The 17,528-nt window shown below is 39.6% G+C and overlaps 1 protein-coding gene across 10 annotated transcripts in view; it reads right to left on the bottom strand.

Moving 5' to 3' along the window:
• mark4b (MAP/microtubule affinity-regulating kinase 4b) overlaps nt 1-17,528 on the bottom strand; it is a 61,026-nt gene that overhangs the window by 38,328 nt on the left and 5,170 nt on the right. The window lies entirely within an intron of this gene.

Below are 17,528 nucleotides of genomic sequence, written 5' to 3'. Positions count from 1 at the left end.
ACCTTTAAGCCGTTCAGTGGTTTATAAACTACTCTTTATTTAAATAAAATCAGAAATAATTGATCTACAGCAACGAACATGATGGATGTAACTTTGCTGAGTTTCAGGTTAAAACCGTGCAAGCAGACATTTTTAGAGTCTAATTTTCCGATTTGTTTCGGTTGCAGCCAACGTTCTCCGGTCATACGTGACCGCATCACTTCACCAGAACCGTCAAAGACCTCGGGACTCTGGTTCTGCAGTCATGTGGTTCCAGAACCGACTGTAACCGGGTCACCTTGGTGCATCTCATGTGATCGCTCATAGTTCACATTCTTCACATTCATGACTTGCTGCAAGGTCACCGACATTCAGCCGGATGATTTTGATCCACTCAACCAGACGCACCCAACAAAGCTCTGATTCTTGTTGAAATCTGGGACGTCCCCTTCCTACGCAGTTTAAATCGCAAACAGCAACATTAATAATTATTTTTAAAAGGGTTTGACAACCTTCTTTCATCTGCGACAAAACAATAATAAAGAAAATGAGCAGAAATGTAGGATGTGGGATGATACAAGGAAGTGAAAACGTAAAGGAAGCTCCAGCGTCTCAGATAATTACTGAAACAATTAAGCACAAAGGTCATGTGTAGAGGAAACCAGGAGACATTTTACATTTCTGCTGTTGTCGGCGTTTGAACGGTTCACTTTCACAAAGTGGTGGTATTTCATTTCAGCCAGTTCCTGACAGATAAAACACTTCAGGCCACTGACAGATTGTGATTTACAGTTTCCTTCCAAGCAGCGTCACTATTTTTAGATCCTTCACATCTCAATGGTGAAGGTTTTTTTAGACTTAAAGCTATGGAGGACAGGTTCTGCCAAAATTGGACATAACCACATTAATTAAAATTCTTCATTTCCTCCCTACTACTCCTTTCAATTTCTTTTTTCCCAAAAATGAAGAAGAAAACATGAGAGCAATAAAAAAATGTTGGAGGTTTTTCAGGATCAAAACTACAGAGGACAGATTCTGCCAAAATTGGCAATAAATGTAGAAGTAAATTTTATCCATTCCCTCCCCATTTTTCTTTTCTTCTTTATTTCTTCCAAAGATTTAGAAGACAACATAAGTAACATTTAGCAAAAACTGCAAGGAGAAAATGTTACAGAAAATCAATGCATAATAAAAATAATTACCATAAATAAAAAAAAAATTATAAATACGGAATAGAAAAAATATTAAGCAAAACAAATAATGAAACAAAATGTGACAGGAGGTAAAAAATGAGCAAACAGTAAATATAGAATATTAACAAATGAAGAAATAAAGGAGATTAAATACTGATAGTTTTATATTAACACAAATATTAAAAATGTCACATTATGTCATCAAATAAGTTGGGAAATATCTTATTTTCTATTATTTGTATGCTACACTTAGCCATTAATTTATTTATACATTTATCCCCTATTTTGGCAGTATCTGTCCTCCATACTTTACAAGAGATACAAGTATTTGCAGAGGCTGCTGCATAGTTCTAAATAATTGTTTTATATTAATACTTGCAGTTCTGAGCCAAATATTTTTGCGTCTTACCCGGTTATTGTGATCCACTCTGTGTTAAATGTGACAATCTGTTTATATATTACGATTCTTGTTTCTCTATAAGATATTCCAGCCATGTTAAATTATATAAACTGAAGTGAATATGTTGAAAATAACTGACCTGGGAAACTTTAAGCTAGTGAAAGTGTTTGTTAGGACAACTATTAGAAATGTAGAAACTGATTGCCTTTGTTCTTTGTCTATATTATCCAGGCACCTTCATTTTCACCCCTCCTTACCCTCTGCCCCCCTCTCCTTTTCCGCCCCGGCTCTTCCCATCCCCCAGACAAATCAATTTTCATCCTTTCCCTCCATTCTCCTTTTCTCTGCCCAGACACGCCCTTTCTTTTGTCTCCAGCTGCTATCTTCATTTTCAGCAAGCTCCCATAAATTTGGGGCTCCATCGATTCACTTCTTCTGATTAACATACAATTTCTTCACTTGGAGGTGTGGTCCGACAGCCTCAGAGGACGGAGAACTGAGTCAGAAAACGAATTAGGGTGTGAGCCTGTGGGATAACCCCCCCAGTAATCATTATAAATGTGATAGGATGCTCGTTCAGAAGATGGATGGCGCTAAATGTTTGGATGGAGCTGGAGGTGGAGGTTGCTGTTCGGATGCAATTTGCACATTCAGCAAAGCTGCTGCTGCTGCACACCTTGACCTTGGAAACTGAGCGATCACGTCACTCTGCCGGCGCTGATGGGAAGAGTTCAGACAGCAAATTGCAATGATTACTATTTTAAAGATAAATTCTTAAATTATTATTGCCGTTTTATTTATTATTTTATTTTCTTATTTATTGTATTTTTTATTTTAAAAATACATTTCTAATTAATTTAATTTTCCATTATGCAAATACCACATTTTGCATGTTTTTCTAATTCCATTCGGATCTAAACTGCTTCCAAAAGCAGCCCAAAAGTTTTGTTTTTTTATTTTATTTTTTTTAAAACACCACCGAGCCGTTTTTTTTCCCTTCTTTTTAGCAATAAGTTCAACTATTTTAGAAAATGAGCCGTTTCAAAGCCTCCCAAGTATTAGGTCTCAATCAACAGGCACGACACCGTTACCTAGCAACCCCAGTGGAACTCCGTCCGTTACCTAGCAACCCCAGTGGAACTCCATCCGCTACCTAGCAACCCCGGCAGAACTCCGTCCATTACCTAGCAACCCAGCACGTTTGGTCAGCTGATTTAAATGCGCTGTACAATGCCTGCTGGAAGAGACAGGTGTTTTCTTGTTGACTTGTCGTTCATTACATAACTGTTTGTTTCATTATTCAATCAGTTTTTTTTATATATATATATTTAACTTCTTTTCACACTGATCAGTCCATCCAGGATTTTGCTATTGTTTTTTTGTAATAAAAATCACAGATTTTGTGGTGCTAATTCGGAAATATTTGTGAGTAATTTTTATGATGTTTGCACTAATGTATGACGTTATATGTGACTTTTTATTAATCGCTGTATTGGTTATGGACTATAACATGTCATCTAGTAAACCTGAGGCAGCAGTCTTAGGTAAACTCAATGTTTTTGGCCAGTTTTTAGAAAAATTTGCAGTAGAAATAAAAAAAAAAAAAAAGTGGGGATCTGTTTTTGTGGATTTGTGAAAAACTGGAGGGACTTATTGATGTAATTTGGAGTCTTGAGGGCCACATTAAACGCTGCGGTGGGCCAGATTTGGCCCCCGTGCCTCAACTTTGACACATGTGCCATAGACCTATCCCAACCTGTTCAAGGAAGCAAAAACAGTTTGAATTCAATAGTCAAGTTTCCTGTAGAAATGATCATCTAAACCATTAGAAGTTTAGTTAAACTTGTTAGAGGGTAACAGTGACCGCGACTCCACATCAGGGTTTAGTGAAATTCCTGTGTGACGGTGGAAAAACATCCAGACGTCATTCCAACAACGATAAAGCGAGTTGTTGACAGAAGGATGGCCCCGCCTCTTTTTCTTCTCTGAACTTTTGAACTCTGAGCTTGGTCTTAAATCAACAGAAAAGAAAAGGAAATAACAAGAAAAGACAGATCCTTTGGAATTTGATTCCAACATTTCGCTCACAGCATTGGAAAGATGTTTCATTTAAGTGAAATAGTCTTTCATCTGCCTACAACCCCCAGAATGCTGTGCGGTTGTGGATTGGAGTTCAGAGAGTTTTCTATTGCGATTTATACTGTTATTGATTTATTGTCTAGCCTTAAAAGAGGAGATTAAATATTTCAGCTTATTAAAACACAGAATCAAGTTTCAGACGTCTTTGTTAGCCACAAATTATATGACAGTCCTAACCTGCCTAACAAAAGCCATTAACTCAAACATGCAGCTGCATTGTTGTGGAATGCAGATTTGCATGCGCTGCAAGGCTTTCTACCGTCTGTGTGGCGTGAAACTGAATAAAATGGATGAACGGAAACTCAGGAATCGACTCAGGTTTTCCATTGTTGACATGATCTATCAGGATCAGATAACTTTTAAGAATGTACGACGATTATTACGTCATTTCCTCTTTTGCAGTCCGACTCATAAATAACTCTACGCAGGTCTCTGCAGCCAAAGAAATGCAAATCTGATTTTCTAGGCTTATCTGCAGGAACTGCGATGCTATTTAATGCCGCTACCTGTGACGAGCACAAACGAGTTTTCAAGCACTTGCCCACACCCTGATGGAGGCGATCTGAATGCACAGCAGCTACGCAAGTAGTGCGTGAATTGATGTGAAAGTCTTGAGCAAAGACAGGATGTGTGATGTCGGTGCCCCTGTGGCGTAATCCTCCGTCCTCAAACTCTTAAAAATACACATGGTGGCAGCTTCCGCTTCCTGTCCTGCAGCTCAGACTCAAAAGATGTCACTCAGCGCATTAATATTAACTGGTGAATCAATAGTTGAGTTGTTTCAGGTCTCAACAAAGAACACCAAAGATCTACGAAGATTTTAAGCGAGAAATCGCACATTTAGCAAGAAAAACAAAATAAAAATCATAGTTTTCAGATCTCATGTATTTCTATAGCAATCAGCATTTCCACATTGGTTTCCATGTATCGTCCTCTTTCTAGCAAAGTTACTGTTTGCAAAATGTTTTTTTTTTAAGTTCTCAGCAGCTTCCTGAGCATCTCTGCAGGAATCTGGAAATGTTTCCAACAGGGTTCAGGATCTTTCTCTGTGTGGCAAGAGCAGAGGGGAAGTTTCAGAAACGTCACCCTGCGTCAGATCTTGTCCTGGAAACGGAGATGTCACAGCGATGACAGCAGCCGTGTCACATGCTGCATTGCGACGCTTCTTCCTGGTAGGACAACACGAGGAAGAGACTGCTGCAGAAAAACCAGCCAGTATCTCTGACAGACAGGTCTGATGGCGGTGAGCCGAGCGCTGATCAGCGGTCAAGATTTAATGGAAGGAAAAAAACTGCAGATTCACTGAACTCAGCTGCAGGAAAATGTGTAAAACAAACATAAAAAGGGCAAAAATCAACACACAAAGAATGACACTGAAGCATAAATCAGGAGAGAGCAGCCTCATCCAGTACAAATAACCAGAGATCAGGATTTTTAAAAAGCCAAAGATTACAATCAAGAGGTTTTTCTTTAGAAAACCTGCTATCTTGTGCAACCAGTATGGAGTAACGTTAGCCCAAAATAAGTCTGCATTGGACACATTGAAATGAAGCTAGATCAGCTAGCTACCAGATCACTCACGATTAAAATCTGATGTTTGGGGCCATGATTAGGCCTGTCATTACAACATTTGCTGGATGATAAACTGGTCTGACAGTGGAAGCAGACCAGCTGAACGTAAGTGAAACGTCAACACTGCTGCCTGACAGCATTTCTGCATAAAACACGAACGTAAACTTCTGGGTTCGGCGTATCTGTGGCGTTTGTGAAGAGCTCAACCTTCATCTGACACGTTCGGTTTCCAAAGGATTCAGTAAAAACCAAAGAGTCCAAATGTTTCCCTGCAATGAAGACGGAGCTGGTGGAATGTCTCTCAGAATGTACATTTTTAAAAATGGAGGTCGACAGAGTGAACTTGTTTTATTCTTAAATATCAGTTTTGGGACATTTTACATTGTGATTCTTAGAGTTGATTTTTTGGCATAGCCCTGCTGAGGAACATGTTAATTTACTCTCCCTCAGTAATATTAGCGTTTTAGAGTATTCCCTGGAGTCTTACATTTATTTTTATATCAAAGTCTTTCATATAAACCTTGTATGATTTCAAGCATCTGCATTTTCAAGCAGATTTCTCCAAGAGCTGCCTTCCCATTAAGGGGTTAAAAAGCAAAGTGACTGTAAATTAAAGCTTCCCCTGTAACCCTCAAACTTGCCTATGGTTGTTGAATAGTAAAAAAAAGTAAAAGGCTTCAACTGGTTTCTCTTTCAGTGGAAATGAAATCCTCCCAAGCACACATCATTAGAAACAATGCCGAGTGCCTCTGTTTCACCAGGAGCCGCTGAAGCATCAGAGCAGCTGACAGACATGTCTGGCTTCTGCCAACGATTCAAATTCCTGGGAATCAAAGCTTTAATCCGGGTCAGACCCGTTTGGCTGCAAAGCGGTTTTTCTCTGACACAGATTATGTCCCCAGGGGAACCAGGCAGACGCTTGTTTCTGCGGGAGCTACTCACCTTCTGAGCAGCAAACAAAGCCACTTAAAAACTACTGAACGGCTCAAACGTTTCATTTCCTTAAAAACAAAGGTTTCTCATAAACACTGGATCTATAAAACTGTCAATATCTTAATACTAACATGCCCCAACGGCACCAGTTTCCCCGTCGCCTCCAGCCACAGGTCCAGTTAATGTAAATATATCTGATAACGTGAAGCTGCAAACATGCAGCAGCCTGGAGCCGCGTTACTCAGCAGATCGTTCTCCACGGCACAGCGATGATCCGCCTGAGCTGAGTAAGTGGTCACATTTATTCTGTTTGGACCAGCAGCAGCGGCGGCGGATTAAATGCTGAGTCATTTATTGGCTGGACTGGAGTTTGCTCCTTTCAACACAGATGGATTTCTCCCCTCGCTAATGATCTGTTTCCCTAAATACGGGGTTATTTATTTCCCTCAGAAGGTTTTTGAAAGACAAAAATATGTTTAATCCCGAGTTTTCAGTCAGATGCATCCACAGGAGCATCTAAACGTCTCCTACCTGTGCAGGCGTGTGCTAATGAGCCCAGGAATTAAACGATTAATCGGATTAATGGTGATAAATTTTTACTAATTTAACAAATTTGAAATTGGCAATTTATTAATCGTTAACTGGAGTACAGAAACTCAAAAAGGTCATTTGCTAAAAGAACTGGACTAGGGCTGAAACGATTAATCAGATTAATCGTGATTAATTCATTATCAAAATAATCGTCAACTAATGCAGCAATCGATTAACCTTCAACTGGAGTATGTGACTCAGAAAAGGCAGTTTGGTGAAAACAACAACATATTCAAAACAGTAATTAATCCAAAACTGTACTGGGGCTGAAACGATTAATCAGATTAATCATGATCAATCAAATATTGAAATAATCACCATCTAATTTAGTAATTGATTAAATGTTACTGGAGCATACAGACTTGGAAAATGACATTTGCTGAACAAAAACAACATACTTAAACTGAAATTAGGTCAAAACTGTAGAAATATTATATACATTTTTGCATTTACAATAAAAACATATTTATTTTATCTGTAAATACGTTTTATCCAGAACTCCTTATAATGGGTGCAGTTTTATCTTAACCTGGTTCAAATTCACTAAGAGAATGTCAATAAAATGTTTATTTTCTTCTTTAAAAAAGTAATTGAATTGTTGGTTAATTTGTATTTATTAATGTATTTTGAATATTGTATAACAAAAGCTTAAATGAAAGTTTTTTCATTAAAATCTGCAGAATGCACCAGTTGTTTCATCAGATTAATTGATAGAATTGTTAGTTGCAGCCCTGAACTGTACAAAAATAGGTAGAGACGTTGCAAAACAGAAAAGGCAAAACATTTGATAAAAGTTTGACTTGAGTGAATATAAATGCATGCCACACTTTCCAGATTTCTCTCCATACAGAACTTTGAAATATATCATCTACATTTCCTTTCATTTCACAACTGTGAACCAATTTAGGTTGTTCTGTCACATAAAATCCCAAATACAATAATTGAGGAAGGTAGTAATAAAGTGTGAAAACATTTACGCTGAATCAGCTTGTTTGACTTTAGGAAACACTGAAACCTCCAAAACAAAGACACTTCCATGTTTGCACAGCAGATATAAATGCTGAGGAAGCATGAAAAGAAACACATTTACGTAATTTTGTTAAATAATCTTAAAGTTTGGTCTCTGACAGGAAGCATTTCTTTACCGTTTGCTCAAGGAAGCTGCAGAAACCTCAAAGATAAGGAAGTAAAGCGAAGAGCAAGCAGATAAACCACCGTCGCTTCCTAATGATGCTTCAGTAATTCATCACACAGGATTTACTAAAACAAAAAAATTATTTTGGTCTCCACTGCAAATATCTTAGTACACTTGAATTAAGGCAAAACTAACTTACAGGTAACTTTGCAGAAACATGTGAGCTTAACTTTTTCACCAATTAATTAATTAATTTGCTTATTTAAGGATCCCGCTTAGTCTGTACCACACTGGAGACGCCTCTTCCTGAGCTCCAAACACAAACACTACAACAACATCATCATTACAAAAAAGACAATGAAATAAATTAAGACACAAACAAAATAGACTTGATTTGAAAAATGTTTTCAAACTTCCGTATTTTCCGCATTATAAGGCGCATCGAGTAGACGCTTACCACCCGTCCCGTATTGAACCGATACGGGACACGATTTGTTCCGTTCTCTACAAATGTTTTTGTGTAATAATAAAGAACTGGTCCCCCAGTACTTTATATAGTAGCTGCCCCAGTCATCGTTTCACTCACGGTGTTGCGATATTGTGCCCAACTGCTTTCTGGGTAACACAGACCAACCGACACGCCGCCACCGCAGTCTCCGTCTCTCTTCCCCCCCGGCTTTAAATGTATAGGGGCTGGTCCCTTGGTACCCCTAGTCGGATGAATACCTAAAGCTACTTTGTTGACATAAAGAATGTCAACACAACAGTCCGACTCGGGTCGGCGAGGAGAGCCTTCCGCGACTGGACCGCGGCGCGACCGGAGGATGGTCACCCTTCTCCGATCGCGCACAGCATGTTTGTGGAGAACCTGGTGCTAAATGACCTGCAGACAACCTGATTATCAGGTCCGTAGGTAGATAGGTCAGTCAAACTTTAGTAACAAACCAGCGTTCTGACAACTATCCCAGCATGCACCGCGCGCTTCTTCTTCTACGGGGGAAAATGAAGTCGGCGGCTGTTTACCGTAGTTTCTAGACCTGTTGTGGCTCAATATTGGTCCATATATAAGGCGCACTGTCGGCCTTTGAGGAAATTGAAGGTTTTTAGGTGCCTTATAGTGCGGAAAATACAGTAATATGGAATATCATCGTCTTAAAACAAGCTCTGATATTTTGCTGAAAAGTTACTTGTCACAAAGTTACTTTTTTTAAGTGTGTCATAATACCTGCACCAGAAACTAGATCAAAAATACTTGGTAAAATGTTGTGTTTTTGCAGCATATCCCATAAAAGCCTCTAATCACAACCTGTAGTTGATTAAACACTCAAAAATCACCCAAAACTGCCTTTATGTGAACATAAAGATTTCTATAAGCAGAAATTATCAACATGATTCACATTAATTATAATGAAACTGAAATTTCTCGGACGTTGGAGCAGAAAAAATCTCATTAGTCTCCAACTGCATGAGAAAAGTCAGGAGACTCTCCAGATTTAAGGCCGTTTAGGACACTGGATATGTGAGCAGGTTAAACCGCAGCAGCTTGGGCCTGAGGGGAAACCAAACACCTGAGGAGCCGAGGCCCTTCGCACAACAGGCTGACTGTGTGCATCGACTGTAACCATCAGAGTGTCTTTCTGCTGGCTGGGAGCTTCTGACAATGGGTCTGTCTGCAGGGAGCCTCTATGTGAATGGTGTTCATTCTTCATCCAGCAGGTTGGTCGCCACCTGCTCAACAGCCGTCAAGTTTTTCTGAGATAAAATGACCAAAACGCGAGAAGAAAAAAGGGAAAAAAAACTCTCAACTTGGCCTGAATTTGTGCAATTTGCTTTTGACTTGTACAGGGATCCAACTTGTAAAGTCTTAGGTAAGCATATCATCAGTGGAAAATGTTAATATGGGATTCAAGTTTCTAAGTATTCATATTGTAACATCATAAAGTGGAACATGAAAATATCGCCAGGAAGGCTGAGGCTTAGCTGAACTTTGTCTTCAAAAATGGATTTAATTCTAAAATTTGTAACAATTTTATACCTTTTTTTTGTTTATATGGTGCCATCCACCAGAGATGCGGCCATTTTTACCCTCCATTTAAAGCAACAGTGTTGAAACGTTTTGCTGCCTGGACCAAAATCATCGAGCTAAAAGTGCTTTCTGGCAACTCATTTTATTTTCTTGTCTATTCTGAGCAACAAACATGGATATATTGTTTGTTCATTCTTTGAAAAAGTTTCCTATAAATCAGTGAAATGCAGGTTTGGGTGAAACTTTGCTTTTGAGTAAAAGATGCTGCAGACTGGAGAGCTCTTATGTACAATGAAATAAAAAACCAAAAGCACAATTATCAAAGGATCGCCTGAGCTGCTTGTGACATTTTCTGTTCAAATTTTCAACACGTCAGAAAACATTTGTCTCCAAATAAGAAACCAAAATAAAAAGCTCCTACATAATGATTTGACACTTCAGAAACATAAATAATAACATATTATGAAGAAAATGCTTCATCACCAGAGTTATTTGACGCAACAATTTGGCCAATATCGATAACCAATATTGATATTGCTCATTATGATAAACTGGGAGAATGTTCAGAGTGAGCTGCACCAACCGTCCAATGGCCGCTGGAGACGACGGACAGATGGACGGACGAACGGACGGATGGACAGATGTTGCTGTTTTGGCCAATAACCAGGAAATAAAAACAACCACACCGCTGTTACAGCTCCGTGATCCAGTTAAATTCCCCACAATCCTTTGCTGCATCAGTGTCACATGACCAAACATTTCCTCTCCTTTCCCACTCATGAATAGAAGCTGCAACAAGGTGAAAATTAGCATCAGTTGTTTTACTTATTGGACCGATACCGATATGTTAAAACTGACCGATATTAATGTAAATGCTGATATATCGTGCAGGTCTAATCTTTCGCCTGGTTTCACAGGAAACAAACCCTGAGCAGCTCTGACCTCCATCTGATCTTTCCCAAACTCAACTGATGCATTCACAGACTGTGAGAAATGCCATTGTTTGGTTCTGGTGCATTCAATTAACAGGAAACAAGTCATATTTTCAGGATCAGACCTGCAAGTGAGGAGAAAATTGTTCTTTTTTCTTTTCTGACTGATTCATTTATGCATCACAACCCAGAAAAGCTTTTTAGCTGCATGTTGACATTAGCAGAAAACGTCCGTAAGCAGTTTCTGTTCGTCTTCTCCTGCAGGAAGACAACGCCAAAGTGACACAACAAGTGAAACTATCTCTACAACTGTGATGCAGAACAGCAGACAGAAGGTGACACACAGATTTTAGCAGTAATATAAATCTGAGGGAGGAAATTAAACGTGGACATTCCTGTAAAACGTGTCTCTGAATGTTCTTCATCAACCCGGCTACAGAAAGGTCCGGTAAGCTCTTAAGCCCTTTCTCTAAAGCTGCTCAGCTCTCTGCTCACCGTTTCATTCTTTCCCAGCTGAATCAGCTACCGCAGTTTACAACTGCAACCCACTAATGAGAGTAAATATATCAGCTGGAGGCTCGGTGACGGGCTCACAGGCAGCCCATGTGGCCGGCCTGCTCAGCACAGACACCACTGTCCCACTTCCCTGACCTTTGAGCTCCAGTTGCACACAAACCATTTCAGATATGGTGCAGCGCATCAGCAAGGCGTTGTGACAAATATCGGTTATCCAATAGCAGCCTGCCTCATTTAATACCCATCATGCACGGTTGAGCTGGCCTCAGCAGAGCCCGGAGCCGCTCGCCACTGTCTGGTGAAACGGGCGGCTGGACGGCGCGTCGGGACAACGAGTCCACCGACCCTTCGGTCGTCCAGGGAACAAAAGGCCTCCAGCCGACATGTTGGTCTTTTTCAGAGCGCACAGCTGTACATGTGCTCACAAGCAATCACCCACACCCACTACATGACTTCCTTTTTATTCCGTCTCTCACACACACAGCCTCATGACGAGCCCCGGGCAAAACAGAGCGTCTGAAACAGCAAACATGTTTGTTGCAACTTTCATGTTGACTTTCTAGAGCCAACTCTAAAAATAAATCCTATTCTGAGACCATTAAATAAATATAATCAAGGGGCGCTGTGGTGGCGCAGGGGCAAAGCACAACCCATGTATTGAGGTCTTAATCCTCGTGCCGGTGGTCACAGGCTCGATTCCCAGCCTGGTGACACTTGCCGCACGTCTTCCCCCTCTCCCATAACCCTCCTTCCTGTCAAAATACTTTCAAATAAAGGCCACTAGAGCCAACAAAACCTTTAAATATAATCAAAGCATTTCATCTTCTACTTTCCAGCCTCTCATAAACATTTGGCAACTTTCATCCAACTTCCTGGGACATAAATATGGTCTGACACATTCTTCAAAGTTGGAAAGACAAGAAAACATTTCATCCGAGTTTGGCAGATGCCTAGAGAGAGACAGGCTTTTGATTCATTTTTTGTTTTACTTTTGTTGAATAATAATAAAAACATAGAATACCTATCCAGTTAAACATGTAAAGAACCACGTTGTGTTTATTATTAGAAAGCAAGAACTTATAAATCCAAACAATAAAGCGATCTGCTGGAGAATCCCGCAGCGTTAGACCTTCAGACGCCCCATAAACATTTGCACCGTGACAGTCCAGCTAGTCTTCAGCTTGGAGCCAACCGCAGTCAACAAGACTCCCAGTTTGACTCCCGTTTCTACAGAAGAAACAGCAACTCTTCATCATATCTACCAACACACAGAGAAATCGATTCCAGCCAGAGAGGGGAGAAGCGCCGCAGCGTGAGCTGCTGGCTCTGAGAGCAGCAGCAGAACTTGACTAAAGGTGGCGGTCCGGATCCAGGATGGAGATGAAACCCAGAAATCAGTGTGTTGGTGAAAGGAGCAGCTCAGGTTTGGGCAAAGGCAGAAAATAACATTTTTACTAGGGCTGTAGTGATACACTAATCTCACGATACGATACACGATATTCTGCTCACGATATTATATATATTGCGATATTCAGCAAACTATACAATTCAATTCACTTTTGCGATTTTCTGAAAGATTTCAGAGGGACAGAGTGATTTTGGTGACATTTTGAGACTGTTACAGAGTTGGACTGAATTAATTTAACTGAAAACTGATTAAAAGCACCAACTACACAATACCTGGCTCTGGTTGGACACAGATTTAAAGTCGACAGCTGGACAAAATGAATCAAAGAAGTGGTGAGAAAACAAGTTTCTTTTAATTGAAACAGTACAAACTGTAGCTTACATGCATTTGTAAAGTAAATAAAGTGAACCAAGTACCTGCTCTGAATAGTTTGATACCTTTTTAACACTTAACATCTGAAGGAATCACTCTAAGCCTGATGACCAAATCACTCTCCCGGCGAAGCAAGCAGTGAGTAAGCAAGGTGACAGTTGGATGTTACGATACTTGAGGATGGATATCGATTTTTTTCTAGGAAAGAAAATATCGAGATATATTGCAAAATCGATATTATTACACAGCCCTACAATGCAACCCATCTTTAAAACTCCAATATAATCCATATGCAGCCGTGCAATTAGTTCTGCATCTGGTTTCTGGTTTTAGAGGAAAAAAATGATCTTTTCTTTGCTACAAGTGAGAAAACAGCCCAACTTCTCCACCATAGCAGAACATTTGGGTTTAAAATTCTGTGTTTGAATTTTTGCTCTTATATCCAGAATAAAACTCATCTTTTGCCTTAACAGCAATATTAATATCAGATATCGATATCAGCCCAAAGTTTCTCATCGGTCCAATTTTAATTCCAACCAATCTAATATTGAGTAATTAGAAATACATTTTCAGGCATTTAATGATGATAAATTAAAACTGAATTTATTTTGGAGCCAGTAAATATTTCAGGTTGATATTTTTTAATCAACCTGCTAACAACCAGCAAGGATAAACATCTGATATTAACTTATGGATAGATTTTGAACCAATCATACCAAAAATTACCATTTTTAATATATCGGTTTTGTTTCTAAAAGTAAAACTGGGCCGATATTAACAATAACTGTTTCTTTCTTTTCTTTGTTTTGTGGTTTGGGAGGAGATTGGTCATTTGTTTGGAGACGTGCAGATGATCGGTAAATATCAGTTACCAGGCATAATATCAATATTAATATTGGAAACGGATGTAACAGTGATACATTAGTGCTCCAGCAGTCAGACTGAGACAGATCCAATGAAAATCCAACAATGTGTAAATATGGAGCACCATAACGTACAACAATTAGTCTCAAATTCCAGAGACGAAACCTTTAACTTCAGGGCTGGCCAGATTAAGCAATGGAGGGTTTTAAGGTTAAGCTGCAGAGAGAACAAGCATCCAGACTGTGTGGGTTGTTGTGAAAGAGCTAGCTGCTATGTCATGAGAAATACGACTGAGTCATAACCGAACGCAGGCAACAACGTTCGCAGAAATACCTCTGACTGAAGACGAGCGCTAGCTCCAACTCATTCGGCCTCGTTGGGACATAAATCCTTCACTTCCAGGGACAAAAACGCAAATATTATTTACATAAACACACATGAAGCCAAATGGAGAAAACTGTGTGGAAGGAAAAAATATTTAGAAGCAAGAACTTGATGTGTCTTCCACATGACACCCCACCAATGCTCTGGCCCTTTCCCCAAGCATCACCCTTCCACCGCCGTGTTTAACAGGCTGTATGATGAGCCTAACACCTGATGACTGGTCACTTTTATTGGTCTTCAGAAGAGAAGCAGGCCCACAGCATCACAGATTCTCCACCGTACCCAAGCAGGACTGAAACCATGAATCATGATGAATCAAGTACTGAAATATACTAAAGTTAATGACTAGTTGGTTACTGAATTAGTTTCAATAATAGATTAATCATGATTACTCATTTCAGCTCTAATCACAATGTGGAAGCAGGAAGGGTGTACTTAGTTTTAACTTGGTTTTATTTCCAGCTTTGTTCCGTTTCTGTTGTGTGTTTTCAAACAACTTAAATTTAAATAATTTCAGTACTTGCTAAAGTCTAAAACTGACATTTACCGCTTTGCAAACTCTACAGCTCTTAAGCACCAAATCTAATCGTGAACCTTCGTTTAGTTAGCTTAACGAGGCAGAAATGTATTTTTATCAGTGCCTGGTGTTAAACGCTTATTGAGCAGGACTGTTTTCCACCATCAGCCTCCATGTCTCCCTACAGGCCTGATTCTGATGAATCAGCTGAAAAACGGCCAACCCCGAGGCCTTCTGTTCAAAAAAGGCAGACATCAGTAAACGCGCCGATCAAACGGATTAACGAGGACGGGCCCCTTGTTGCCATGGTGACGTTACACAGAGAAAACTGCCCGTCTTACCGGTTAAAATGCTCATTTTCTTTAGCACAAACCGAGTGAAAACGTTCAACAAAAGTTAGTAAAAACGATTCGTTTCCAACTTTACAGATAGAAAAATGTATGTAAAGTTCCTTCTGGTTGCTATCAGCTTGGGTGTGGTTTAACAGCAAAGGTTCAATCCAGCTGCAACAGGTCTGAGTAAATATTAAATACCTCCCTTCATCTGCTTCATATTTGAGTGCTAATGGAGCCTGGTGTGGACAGGAGGCAACAAACAGCCGGGCGCAAAAACCCAGGAGGCGTTCGACTGACTGGGAAATGCAACTTCTACTGAACGGAAAACAAACGGGAATAAAAGGACTAAATCAAAATTTAAAGTAATTAAAATGGTTAGAGAGGGTGACGACACACGCCCAGAATATCCTTTAGAAATAGGAGAGGAAGCGTTTCTGCGCTCTGCCAGCTGCAGGCCTGGGATCCAGCAGGAAGAAGGCCTTTTGTTAAAAATTCAAATTCAAACTATTTTAGGCCGGAGTGTCCCTGAGCTGGAGGCGGCCGATGCTTTCAACCGACTCCAGCTCCTCAAAATAAGCAAGTTTCACTTAAATAAACATTTTTGCTGCTGATTTGTTGCTTGTAATCCGTTATTTAGCTTCTCCAAAGCTTGTTGCGACCTCTTGTTCGTCTAATCGGTGCCTCTCTGGTGTTTCAGGCAGCTAATGCTAACGTACTTTCTGACCACGGTTTGTGTCGCCTTGCTTGCAGACCCAGTAAAGATGCGTTCAAATCAAAACGCAGCGCTCTGAGGCAGCAGGCTAGCCTGACGAAGCACATTTAGCAGAGCTGCAGGTTCAACACGGCGGTGGGGAGGAGCTGGGTGGGCTTCCATCAAATGGATTCATTATTGATCAGCTGAGAAAGGAGGTTAAAAGTCTGCAATGTTTCCGTTTTGTTTTGTTTTTTAAACAAATTGATGATTAAATCGTGCGTTTTACTTTGGCGGGCACCCTGATATCGGTTCACGCCTCCCCTCTGCTCTAACCAAGCCGTCCTTAATGAGCCATAGATTAGCAGCTGCTCTTTACAAACGGCAGACGGATTCTTCAGGAGCATCACAAAGACCCGATTCTGAGCTCAAAGGACGACAGGGCCGCATCCAGAGGGCCCCCAAAGGGGCCCACTGACCAGCCAAACACAATCTTTGTTATTATGATCATCAAATAGACATGCTAGCTCACTATTAGCGCCATAAAAGTCACTCAAATTTGTTTCTTCCTTTTGTAAAACACATTTATTTTTACAAAAATACACATATATACGTTGGCATGTAACCACCCAACTGCAATGATGAGAATTTTGAAAAATAAAGTAAAACGTTGTGTTTAATCTTACCTGAAAATAAGTTTATTTATTCTTTTTAACCAACCAAAGAGTTTCCTAGTTTATGCTTCCAACCAAAAATCAAAAGATTTTAAGACTGATTTAATGAAAAATAAAAAAAGGTAATTTCAGAAGTTAAATATGCAATATAAAAAATTATTTTGTGTGAATGCTTAATATTGGCTGCAATGATTTTCAATGGGGGAAAAATGTTCTACAATAAATAACATACATTTTTGGGTTAATAAAAGCACAACTACAAGCTGATGCATTAACATTTACTCAAAGCAAACAAATAGGAAGATTATCTTTAAAAATAATTCAAAGTTGAAGATGAGCAACTATTTAAATGGCTACACACTAAATGTTATTTTAATAATATATCAGCTGTAGGTGCTTTACAGAACATTTAAAAAGTGACTTATTGCAGTAATTCAGGTAAAAAAAATGACTATTTATTGCACAGACTGACACATTTAGTGTTTATTTCTGCTTATTTTGATGATTGTTGCCAATTAAACTTAAAATCCATCATCAGGAAATAAAAATCCTACACAAGCTCAATAAAAAAAATGCATACTTTAAAAAAAAAACAGGATTTTGTCAAGTATTTCAATTTCTGTGCGCTCAATACTTGGTTGGGGCTCCTTTTGCATGAATTACTGCATCAATGCGGCGTGGAATGGAGGAGATCGGCCTTTGGATACGATGAGGATCAGGAAGCTGAGATTGCTTTGCCTTCAGTCCAGACACCTGAATTTACTTTGCTTCATAATCCTCTCCACTTTTTCCTTTCTTAATCACACTTTATCCTTCCACTAAACTTTCCATTAATATCTTTGGATTGTTTGCAAAAGTGTTACGTTT

Source organism: Poecilia reticulata, chromosome 13 (assembly GCF_904066995.2).
Source record: "Poecilia reticulata chromosome 13, P_reticulata-male-v2, whole genome shotgun sequence".
Taxonomy (NCBI): Eukaryota; Metazoa; Chordata; class Actinopteri; order Cyprinodontiformes; family Poeciliidae; genus Poecilia; species Poecilia reticulata.
Note: the sequence above shows the minus strand (reverse complement) of the source record. Positions and strands in the feature narration are given on the sequence as shown.